Below are 10,753 nucleotides of genomic sequence, written 5' to 3'. Positions count from 1 at the left end.
GTTGCCAGTCCGTAACCGCGACCTCCTAGCAACGTCATTTTCCGACGTTGCCAGTCCGTAACTGCAACGTTAACTAAGTAACCTATATTTCTCAATTCTACTGCTTATATTGGGGCGGTTCATATGCAGACCTCATTTGCCCAAAATGCTACTTGTTCTTGTATAATAGGCTACATGGTAGCCAACTTTAGGAGGTTTGTGTGATGTGTAGCCTAACTCCAGCTAATCATAAACAAGGCAGCATTTCCATGTAACATTGTCATTTTATTTCAAACAAAGTGCCAAACAGTGAATTAAAATCTTCTGCCAGTCCCCGCTACAGGTCCTGTCTGTTGGCCCTGACAATGAAGCACAAAATAAGTTAGTGTTCTATCAACATAATTGCACGTGTAAAAAGGCGCTATACAAGTCATAAAAAAAACATGTGATTCTAGATTTGTGTCACATAGCCATGTGAAAGGTTGGATATGGAAGCTGCAATCATGATTCATTCACCTGGCTTGTTTTGAACGGGCTGCCAGGTTGTGTTTGAGTGTCTCCTCTATGAGGAGCTCCACAGCTTTCTCTCCCAGTCCCGTCTTCCACTTCATCACAGCGTCTGGAATTAGAAGTCATGAACTTATTGTCAGCACCAATGTGAACGTTGAACGCTGCGTGTAAGCCATAGTTCATGGCATCTCCAAACACTTACCACTCTCTTTCGCAACTCCAGCACCTTAAGGCGCTCCTCGCTTAAGGCGTCTTGGAGTTCAGCCTGTGTTTGGGCCACCTGTAGGTCCATCACTGAAGTAAAACAAGTTTACAAGAGTTAGCATGATTGGCATACACTGTGGTTCTTCAAGATTAGCTGTAACATTTATGTAAATAACAAATGTTACCTTGAATGGTTGTATACAAAGCATATATTTTTTTGAGTGTCTTATATTTGCACTTGCCTGGCTGCCAGCTGTTTTCCTGGGCCCCCAATTGGTTCACCTCCACCAGACCAGAGTTGACATCTAGGGGTATGGAATCTGGTGATGCAAAAGTTTTAAGTCATGCTTTTGCTTCAAAACATAGCCTTTAGGTTGCCATGGCTCATACAATTATTGTCACTGTTTTAAACGGTCATTCATTACTTTACCATCATTTCCCAGGGACACAGTGCTAGGCCGTGTGACGGTGGTAGGATAATCTGTACAGAAATGAAAATGGAATGTAGTTTATGTACATAGTTATAGCATATTGATATAAAAGGAGTAGCATTGCACATATGTGATCGTTCGAAAGCAGGGCCCCACATCGTAGCGTCGCACATGTGTGATTCTGAACATTCCAACCGACTGTTTTCCGATAGACAAAAACGATATGACAAACGCTATAGTATGGCTTCAAAATTTACAATTAGTAGGCTAACAAGTAACACTAGCAGGTAGTAGCATTGCTACGAGTATTATGCTAGGTTGCTAGGTAACGGAAGCTAATTAAAGCAACCTAGCTGCCGTTTTGGAAAAATAACTGGTGGAAGCGTCGGAAATATTTAAAACTCACGCATCTAAAAGGTTAAAACGAATAAACTTATCCAAAAAAAGATGTCATGTACAAATTGGAAAAATTAGTGACATGATACTTTTATAGATGCCATTGCTGTGATTAAAACGATTAAAACGTCAGCCACGCTAGCTCCAGTCTTTGAAAATTCCGGGCTAAATAAACTATTTTGGGACAAGGTTTTTTAACAGTTCTGAACGTTTATTTTCACTGATTCTTTTGTGGGTGATTTGTGAGACGCTAAACTTTGATAACATGTAGGCCTATGCATTTTCAGTATTTCAAACATAACTTTCTGGAGGGTTTAACCTCTACTGTACTGTAGCTATCGAAATCCTAACGTAAACAATGTGAATCTGATAGCACATAAACAGGCTAAATGGCCTACATTTCAAACATATACGTATAAGCATGCCCCATCAAATTTCTTAAAATATGTTTATATATTTCTGTAAAGAAACTCACCTTTGAAGTAGCTAATTTCCAGTTGAAATCCAATGCGTACAAGACGGTGTTGAACCCCTGCAAAAACTCTTCTGAAACCCCAATTTGAGCGATGCGTTGAAATGGGCATGCGCAAAGTTGTTGCTCAGGGGCAGACTGAGGGGCAGGTTTGCTAAGGAAGAATTGTAATATTCTGTGATGACTTGTCTTTGGAAATGAACCTCTTAAGAGTCGCTTACCTTTTGGTCACATTTAACAATTTTGTATCACAAAAATTATTGGAGCACAAATTTGCATTGTGTGTCATACAGCTTTGGTGTGCTATACAAAGAATGTTTGCTTAATCATGTTACACATCACACATTGATTGCTTTTGTACATGTTTATAGTAAAGAATGAAAGACTAAATTATATTCCAGATTCAGTCTTATTTATTAAAGCTATGTTTCTGCATATGAGAAAATTGATGACCAATGACATGCTGGGGCTGAGCTGCACATGAATTACATGCATTGTCTACATTTATACGTGCTGGGTGCAACATTTAATATTGTGTCTGATTGAAATTCATGTTGACTATGGGTACATTGCAAAAGTGTCAGAACTGAGAGCAGTCCAGTGTGATCTCTCCATCTCTGGATAAACCACTATATGCACTCGAGATCCGTTGTCCTGCGACCAAAGAGCGACTTAGCCGCAACTTAACCCATGGTACCAAAATGAATGTATACAGCCGACCAAGGTACAACGTCACGGCAACGTTGTCCACGGGACCAAAAATAACGTAACCAGCCGACCAAGGTACGACGTCGCGGCAACGTTGTCCACGGGTCTAAAAATAAGGTAATTAGCCGACCAATGTACAACGTCGCGGCAACGTTGTCCATGGGACCAAAAAATAACGTAACCAGCCGACCATGGTACAATGTCGCGGCAACGTTGCCCACGGGTCTAAAAATAACGTAACCAGCCGACCAAGGTACAACGTCGCGGCAACGTTGTCCAGGGGACCAAAAAATAACGTAACCAGCCGACCAAGGTACGACGTCGCGGCAACGTTGCCCACGGGTCTAAAAATAACGTAACCAGCCGACCAAGGTACAACGTCGCGGCAACGTTGTCCAGGGGACCAAAAAATAACGTAACCAGCCAACCAAGGTACGACGTCGCGGCAACGTTGTCCACGGGTCTAAAAATAACTTAACCAGCCGACCAAGGTACGACGTCGTGGCAACGTTGTCCATGGGACCAACTGGCAACATTCCCTTTATAACGTTGCTACGACGTTGCCACAACGTTGCCAGAAGGTAACGTCGCGGGTTACCAACTGAGCACTTAGTTACATACAGTAATGCAGTAAAAAGTATACCTATGTTACAATTATATCTGAAAAATAAAAACTAATTTTCCCAAATGATTGTAGAGGATGTCTTCATTGATCCTTCACTTGATTACACATAGGATGGATATTTTGGAAAATCTAGATTGTAGTGTATTGCCTAATGTGAAACTAATCTGTCTTTTACGTATAGTAGCATATGAATTTCAGCACTTTTTTTCAACACGGCCGATTTGAAACATGTATCTTGCATTGGATGAACTGATTGTTAAAAGTACTAAACTGAAAGAAGATCATACTGTTGTGTTTCGGTGATTACACCAAATGTTCCCATTACATATTACAATAATCTTGTGTTTGAAACAATGATTATGTGGACTGGAAAACATGTGCTACTGACTGAAAGCATTCCATCAGGTTTTGAAAGAATGACAAGCTGCCAAATGTTTGTCTTTGAAACTACCTACAGATTTGAAAATTCCGTTGGCTAATTACAGGGCCTAACCTAAATAATGAAAATAAATAATAACTGAACTTGTAACAGTTTTGTTGCAAAGCACACTATTATGGTGAAATGTTATCTCGTGTTTGTTGAGTTAAAACCGAAATATTGTTGTTGCATAGCAAGCATCATAGCAAAAAGGCTAACAAACGTAAGAATTAGCCTATACCCATTTTTTTTAATTCGCCATTTCACACAATTAAAAAAAACAAAAATGTGCAGGAACTTTAGGCCTATATTTATAATAGTATGAATTGTCCGTTCTATTTGGGAGACCCAGTCAGATGAGCTGTCTGTCCCTCTCCCCTTTTTTCACACAGCTTCTGTGCACGGCACCTTCTCAGCAAGCAGGGGTGCCTGCAGCTGCCTGAAGGGGGCGCCAATTTGCCAATTCCCCACACAGTGAAATGATAGAAAAGTGAAAACCGCTTCGCGGCGCAGAGATTTTTATTTATTTATTTTATGCTCGTGCGCCCCCCACGTGACATGAAAAAATGCCGGTCCGCCCGTGCCTAAAACCGCCCCTGCAATTTGTATTAACAGCACTGCCCGTTTCCTTGATGCAGTCAATTCTTAGGATGTCGCTTAGTTGATTCGGTGACACAGAAATACGAGCACAGTTGTGGAGATAATCGTGCCACAAAAAAAAAGTGAGAGACAGTGCTGGCATTATATGATAGCTTTCTTTGACTTCTTGACTGCAGTCATAACTGTGCATTTACCATTAAACAGGGCTGCGTTTCCCGATAACGATGGATCGTAGCAACGATCGAGCAAAAAACGAAACCATCGATATTTCTTACGTGCGTTTCCCAAACATGCTCCTAAGGAGTAGGCAAATCTATGCGCTTTCAAGAGCTACACATTTTCAAGAGACACTTTAGCTACGATGTCTTTGGGAACAACCCGTAAAACTAAGATTCGTCGTACGATGGATTCCACGATAAACTTAGGCACGATGCTTTCGGGAAACGCAGGTACTGATGTAGAGTATTTCAATCAGGAGAGACCTGGGATGAGTGAAAGATGTTTATTACAGACTAATAAATGTACTATGGTGTTTGGAGCTTGAACCCCACGGGGAATTATATAGATCAACGGGCGCCTGCCCAACGCCCGAAGAAGAATCCCCCACGGAGTCCAGACACTGGTGGCGGTAGCCGACGACCAATCGAGCCGAAGACTGAGACAGGAACCGGGCGGCGACTGGGTGGTGGAGGGTCGCGCACTTGATAGCATGGACAAACTACACAGGGAGAGAATCATATTTAAAGGCACGGATCATGTGACACCATTAATTGATAGCGGGAGCGCTAATCGACCTGAACCCTAGTGACCGCCCGACCAGGGAACGGGGGGAAGGTAGGGCGTTTTTAGCGGGTGGAGTGAGAAGTGTACACTACGATAAAGCCCGAGTGCCGAGATCGGTCTTGCCTGACTGAACTTGCGCAAGCTTCATTGATTCCGTGAAGTGTTAGCAGTTAACGGAGTAGCAGAAGTAACAACATATACAAAAAAATAATATGTATATATACATAAAGTAGATTTAATAAGATATACCTTTATTAGTCCCACAATGGGGAAATTCGGACATGTAGCACCAAAAGTGGACAGAAGTATACAATTTACAAAGTACGAGATATTATGAAAAAAATATAAAAAAGATAACACCAATTGCATATGGAGACCAAATATAAATATTGCATAGTAGTTTGCACTTTAAGTGTGTCCATGAATTATTGTGGTTGAGTCCTGTGTGTGTGTGTAGAGCAGTGCTGGTTTTATAGTCTCACAACAGCAGGAAGGAAGGACCTGCAGTACCACTCCTTCACGCACTTAGGGTGAAGGAGACGGTCGCCGAAGGAGATGCTCAGTGCAGAGACAATGTACTACATAGGGTGGGATTCATTGTCCATCATTGATGATAGCTTTGCTACCATCCTCCTCTGCCACCACATGCACTGTGTCCAAGGGGCATCCTAGGACAGCGCTGGCCTTCCTGATCAGTCTGTCTAGTCTCCTCCTGTCAGCTTCTGACATACTGCTGCTCCAGCAGACCACTCCATGGTAAATGGATGATGCTACCACCGTGTCGAAGAAGGTCCTGAGGAGCGCCCCCTGCACACCAAACAACCTGAGTCTCCTGAGCAGATACAGTCTGCTCTGGCCCTTCTTGTACAGTGCCATGGTGTTGTCAGTCCAGTCCAGTTTGTTGTTCAGGTGGACACCCAGGTACTTATAAGAGTCCACTCTCTGTCCTTTTCCTGGATGTTCACCGGTGTTGTGGGGGGGGGGGGGGGGTGACTGCACCTGCGGAAGTCCACCACTAGCTCCTTGGTTTTCCCTGTGTTGAACTGGAGGTGGTTTCAATGGCACCAGTCCACAAAGTCCTGAGTCAGTTCTCTGAACTCCCTGTCAGCATCATCTGTGATGAGGCCTACGATGGCGGAGTCATCAGAGAACTTCTGCAGATGGCAGGTGGCTGTGCTGTACATGAAGTCTGCAGTGTACAGGGTGAACAAAAAGGGAGCCAAGACTGTTCCCTGTGGCGCTCCTGTGCTGCAGACTACTGTATCAGAAACACAGTCCCTTGTCCTCACATACTGGGGGCGGTTGGTGAGGTAGTCGATTATCCAGGATGTGAGGTGCACCAGCTTGTCCCCCAGGAGCACTGGCTGGATGGTGTTGAAGGCACTGGAGAAATCAAAGAATAGTGTAATAGTGTCGAACACACACAGAGACACACAGGTATTGCTAAACATCTCTCTCTTGCACATGCAGCAACACAAACACACTACACACTTCAATGGCACAATGTCTGGAGCAGCTCAGAAATCAAGCTCTTTCTAGGAAATGCCACCGTTTAACCAGATTGCTGGCGACACCATCAGGGTGACAGTGGAACTACAGTCCCAAGATTTTAGAAGTCACATGATTGCTAGGAAATCCAGAAAGCACTTCACAGACATACACGTCTGGGCCAATAAAACAAACGCTGTCTCATGACTTGAGAGTATGAGTATTCTGCCACTTTACAGCTGTATGGCTCCTTCCCTCTTTACCGATAACAGACTGATTTGAAAGGAGTTCAGGACTAAACTAGACACAAGCTGGTACAGATAAACACACAAATAATTATTACTGCAGTCAGTAACTTTTTGGTTTGTTGGTTGCAGCTGTGCCATTCAGTCTGTTTCTCAGTTCTTCAATATGGCTTGACATGTGACCCTTTAATTTCATAACTTTCTGTGGTTCAATGCTGTTTCTCCAAAATAAGTTTCTATGAACAGGGATTTTTTTGTGGTTGGATGCTTTTATCCAAGGCAACATACAAATACTACATAACGTACACAATATGGTATCAGTTAATATAGTAAGTGCACCTGATAATCAGGGACCAGAAGTGCACAGTTCGAATAGTATTTCAGTGACTAGTGCCATGAAACTGTCTGGGCTGTTTTGAGATTGCTGTCCAGTCAGGTCAAATGATATTATAAATATTAAGACAGACCACCTTACAGACCACAATGCTGAGTGACACCAATGCATGGCAGATTACTGTAACATTCAAACATACTACTGTGTGTGGAAAGGTGTTTGTATGTGTTTGGATGTGTGTATATGTGTGAAGAACAGTGTGTGTGTAGAAAGTGGGCAGAGAGGTGTGTGTGTATAAAGAGGTGTGTGGCATTACGGGCAAACCAGATTATCCAGTTCAATGGCAGCCAGAAGATGTCCCAAATTAATACATGCACACACACACACTTACACACACAGACATGTACACATGCAGCCACACACTCCTGCAACCTAAGCACTCCATTAAAATTAATGAATGACAAACCGTGCACGTACACACAAAGAATGTAATTACTGATAAAGGCTGTTTATCAGTATATGATAATAAACTTGAAATTGATATAGGCACACACACATACCCATCCAAAGTCTCACACACAAGCCCTTTTTTTCTTTACAGAACTGTGTCACTGTATGGTTTATTACTGGGTGTAGATATGCTTGTGCATGAGCATGTGCAAGTGTGTTTGTTCGGAGTGTGTTTACACCTCCACGTCTCTATCGGAGGTGTACTTCATGGTGGCCAGTAAAGCAGAAAGAGATCTCTCCAGGGTCCTCAGAAGTATGGGGGCGGAGTTTGCCGTTCTGAATCTCTAAGTTTCATTTCCCGGTCAAACGTCTAAGGTGTGTTCTGGATCCCTGGCCCAGTCCTGCACCTTGACTCACCTGCATGTTGGCATTCTGCCAGCCTTACCCGCCCCCCCCCCCCCCCCCCCCCCCGAATCAACAACAGCATACTGTAGCATTAAAGATATGCATAGCATTCGTGATATAATTGAGGAAGTCTTTCCAGCTTAATTAATACAATACATACCTCTACACGCCTACGCATACAAGCGCATACACATTCACACACCCTCTCTACACACGCAGACACATGCACAGGCTTACATATATATACTAACACACAAATACAAATACACATACATACACACCCTCCATGCATGCACGCAGGGCCAGGTTAAGGTCATCTGGGGCCCGGGGCAGAAGCCTTATTACTATGATTTTTATCAATATATATTAGAGAGAGAGAGAGGGATTGGTAATTAAATTATGACAGACAAACATATCAGTATGTGATACATTGTAATCAGTGGCGGCTGCTGGTCTTTCAAAGAGGGGAAACTCATTTTCGTCCTGACCTGTTTCACCGGTTTCCAATAAAAGCATTGCCTGTATGTTGCTATGTAGGTTCCTAGGAGACAAATCTTTGTGTTGCATCCCATAATAAGCAGGTGTGTCTAGACATGGGCAGCCAGATAATAAATGTCAACGGCAGCCAGAGGATACAGTTACGGGCGCATACACACACTAAGGAAGAAATGTTTGTCCATCTCCACTAAAATAGTGTGAGTTCAAGTTCTGGGTTTATGAGTAGTAGACAACTATCTGATTGGAGAGCATTTAACCCTCGTGCTGCCTTCGGGTCACATGACCCAAAGGTTCATAACGAACCATCGTTGTGTTTACCCAATTTTACCCAATACAAAAACAAATTAAAATAATTTTCTTTTAACCTTTGCAATGTGGGGGGTCTGAGACAGCCCAACGGTTAAAAGAAAATGCTTCACTTTGTTTTTGTATGCGGTAAATCTGTCGCAATACGACGGTGGGTCACAATGACTGATGGGTCAGAATGACCCGAAGATAACACAAGGGTTAATCAAGACAAGAATAATGACCAAATTAAACACAGTGGTATTGGCAAAGTATACTGGAGGCATGAGGTGAGCGGTGAGCGGACAGAACAGCCAACAGGTGTTCTTTATACAACCAGGCAGACATAGACTTGATAGCCACATTATTTTAAGATGGCTTAACATATCAGGACATACGTTTCTGAGAACCCTATGTTTAGGTCTACTTGTTTCTTTGACCCCTTCGCCAGTCTCCAACCAGCCACATACCTTAACAACCTATGCACTCCATTTCTCTTTGTTAACATCACAAACGGTGCACACACGCATACTGTAGGCACTGTATTTTCTATTTAGAAATGTGTCACAGAAGGTTTTGTTGGTTTATTAGGAATCCCTCAAACTATAACATAAAACAAGAGGAAGAGGGCAGTGACTGTGAATGTGTGTCTCTGTGAGAGAGAGGTGGCGGTGGAGAGGTTCAAATAGAAGTAGGCCTACATGCATTTTCTCTGTGGTGACAACTTCACCATATTGAGAAACAGAAATTGTAGGGGAATACCAGCCTCTGTTTTTTTGTTTGTTTGTGTCTAATACTCAGGCACTCAACACTACTTTTTCCCCTCAGGCTACTCTTGCACAATTGACAGGGAGTTACCACCAGAGCATTTCTGTGGTCATTCCTATACTTTCAGATCGTCAGGTTTCAGTCTTCATAACGAGTATTGATAAATTGTTACCAGCCCCTTATGATTTCATCGTTCTACACAGGAAAACACCCGTTTAATCTTTCTGTCTCTACCAAACTCTCTTGCTCTTTGTCTCTCTCTCTCTCTCTCTCTCTCTCTCTCTCTCTCTCTCTCTCTCTCTCACACACACACACACACACACACACACACACACACACACACACACACACCAACCTAGTCCTGCCTTTGAATAGGAGTCAGTATTGATACTATAACTGTTGTTTATCCTGTTGGAGCAATGTGCTCTGAAACTTGGTTGTTTTTTTACTAAAATGCCATGACAAAATGTCTTTGGGGTTTGGGGTGGGTGAGCACAAGACACGGTGGCATTGTTCCCTTCCCAGAAGAAGAATATGAAAGGGGATATAAAACTTGCCATGGTCAGGAGAAGTTAGCAGATCTTCCACCCCCTCAGAAATGGACGGTACCTGAGATTCCTCTTCAGTAGTCTGGAGTCATCACAAACCAGGACCGCAGAATGATTGCTTCTTCCACTTCTCCCATGGAAAATAATCCAGCGTTCTAGTTCTGTGTTTTAAGGCATACCCTCTGATGGGAAAAATCCATCAGACATGATTGTGTGTGAGCTTCTGTTTGGTTTAGGCGGTAACATGTCAGTGTGTGACTTAATGTGTGTATGTGCTGGTTTTAGAGGTAACCACTGTTTGTGTACTCCTGTTTTGGGTTGGAGGTAACAAACATCAGTGTGTGCACATGCTCGATGCTCACCTTTGGTTTGGAGGTAACGTGCAGCATCCTGTAGATGCACACACACCACTCAACACACACACCACTCCACACACACACACCTCTTCACACACACACATCTCCACATACACACCCCTCTCCATACCTAACTGGCCCAGATGGCCCAGATGTTGTACAGACCTCATCTCAGTCTTGCAGGTCTGCTTCTGCAGGACCTTCTACCCCGGACTTAGGATCTTACAGATAGCATGCATCTAGCTATTAC

General features: G+C 43.1%; 1 long non-coding RNA gene across 1 annotated transcript; it reads right to left on the bottom strand.

Annotated features, from left to right (window-relative positions):
* Positions 1–932: 932 nt before the first annotated feature.
* On the bottom strand, positions 933–2,060 carry LOC134013885 (uncharacterized). The gene is made up of 3 exons (XR_009928992.1): positions 1,996–2,060; positions 1,124–1,174; positions 933–1,013 (listed from the first exon to the last, which is right to left on the bottom strand). It is a non-coding gene; the product is annotated as an uncharacterized LOC134013885 (long non-coding RNA).
* Between the last annotated feature and the right edge of the window lie 8,693 nt (positions 2,061–10,753).

The sequence above is a fragment of the Osmerus eperlanus genome, chromosome 27 (genome assembly GCF_963692335.1).
Source record: "Osmerus eperlanus chromosome 27, fOsmEpe2.1, whole genome shotgun sequence".
Classification (NCBI taxonomy): domain Eukaryota; kingdom Metazoa; phylum Chordata; class Actinopteri; order Osmeriformes; family Osmeridae; genus Osmerus; species Osmerus eperlanus.
Note: the sequence above shows the minus strand (reverse complement) of the source record. Positions and strands in the feature narration are given on the sequence as shown.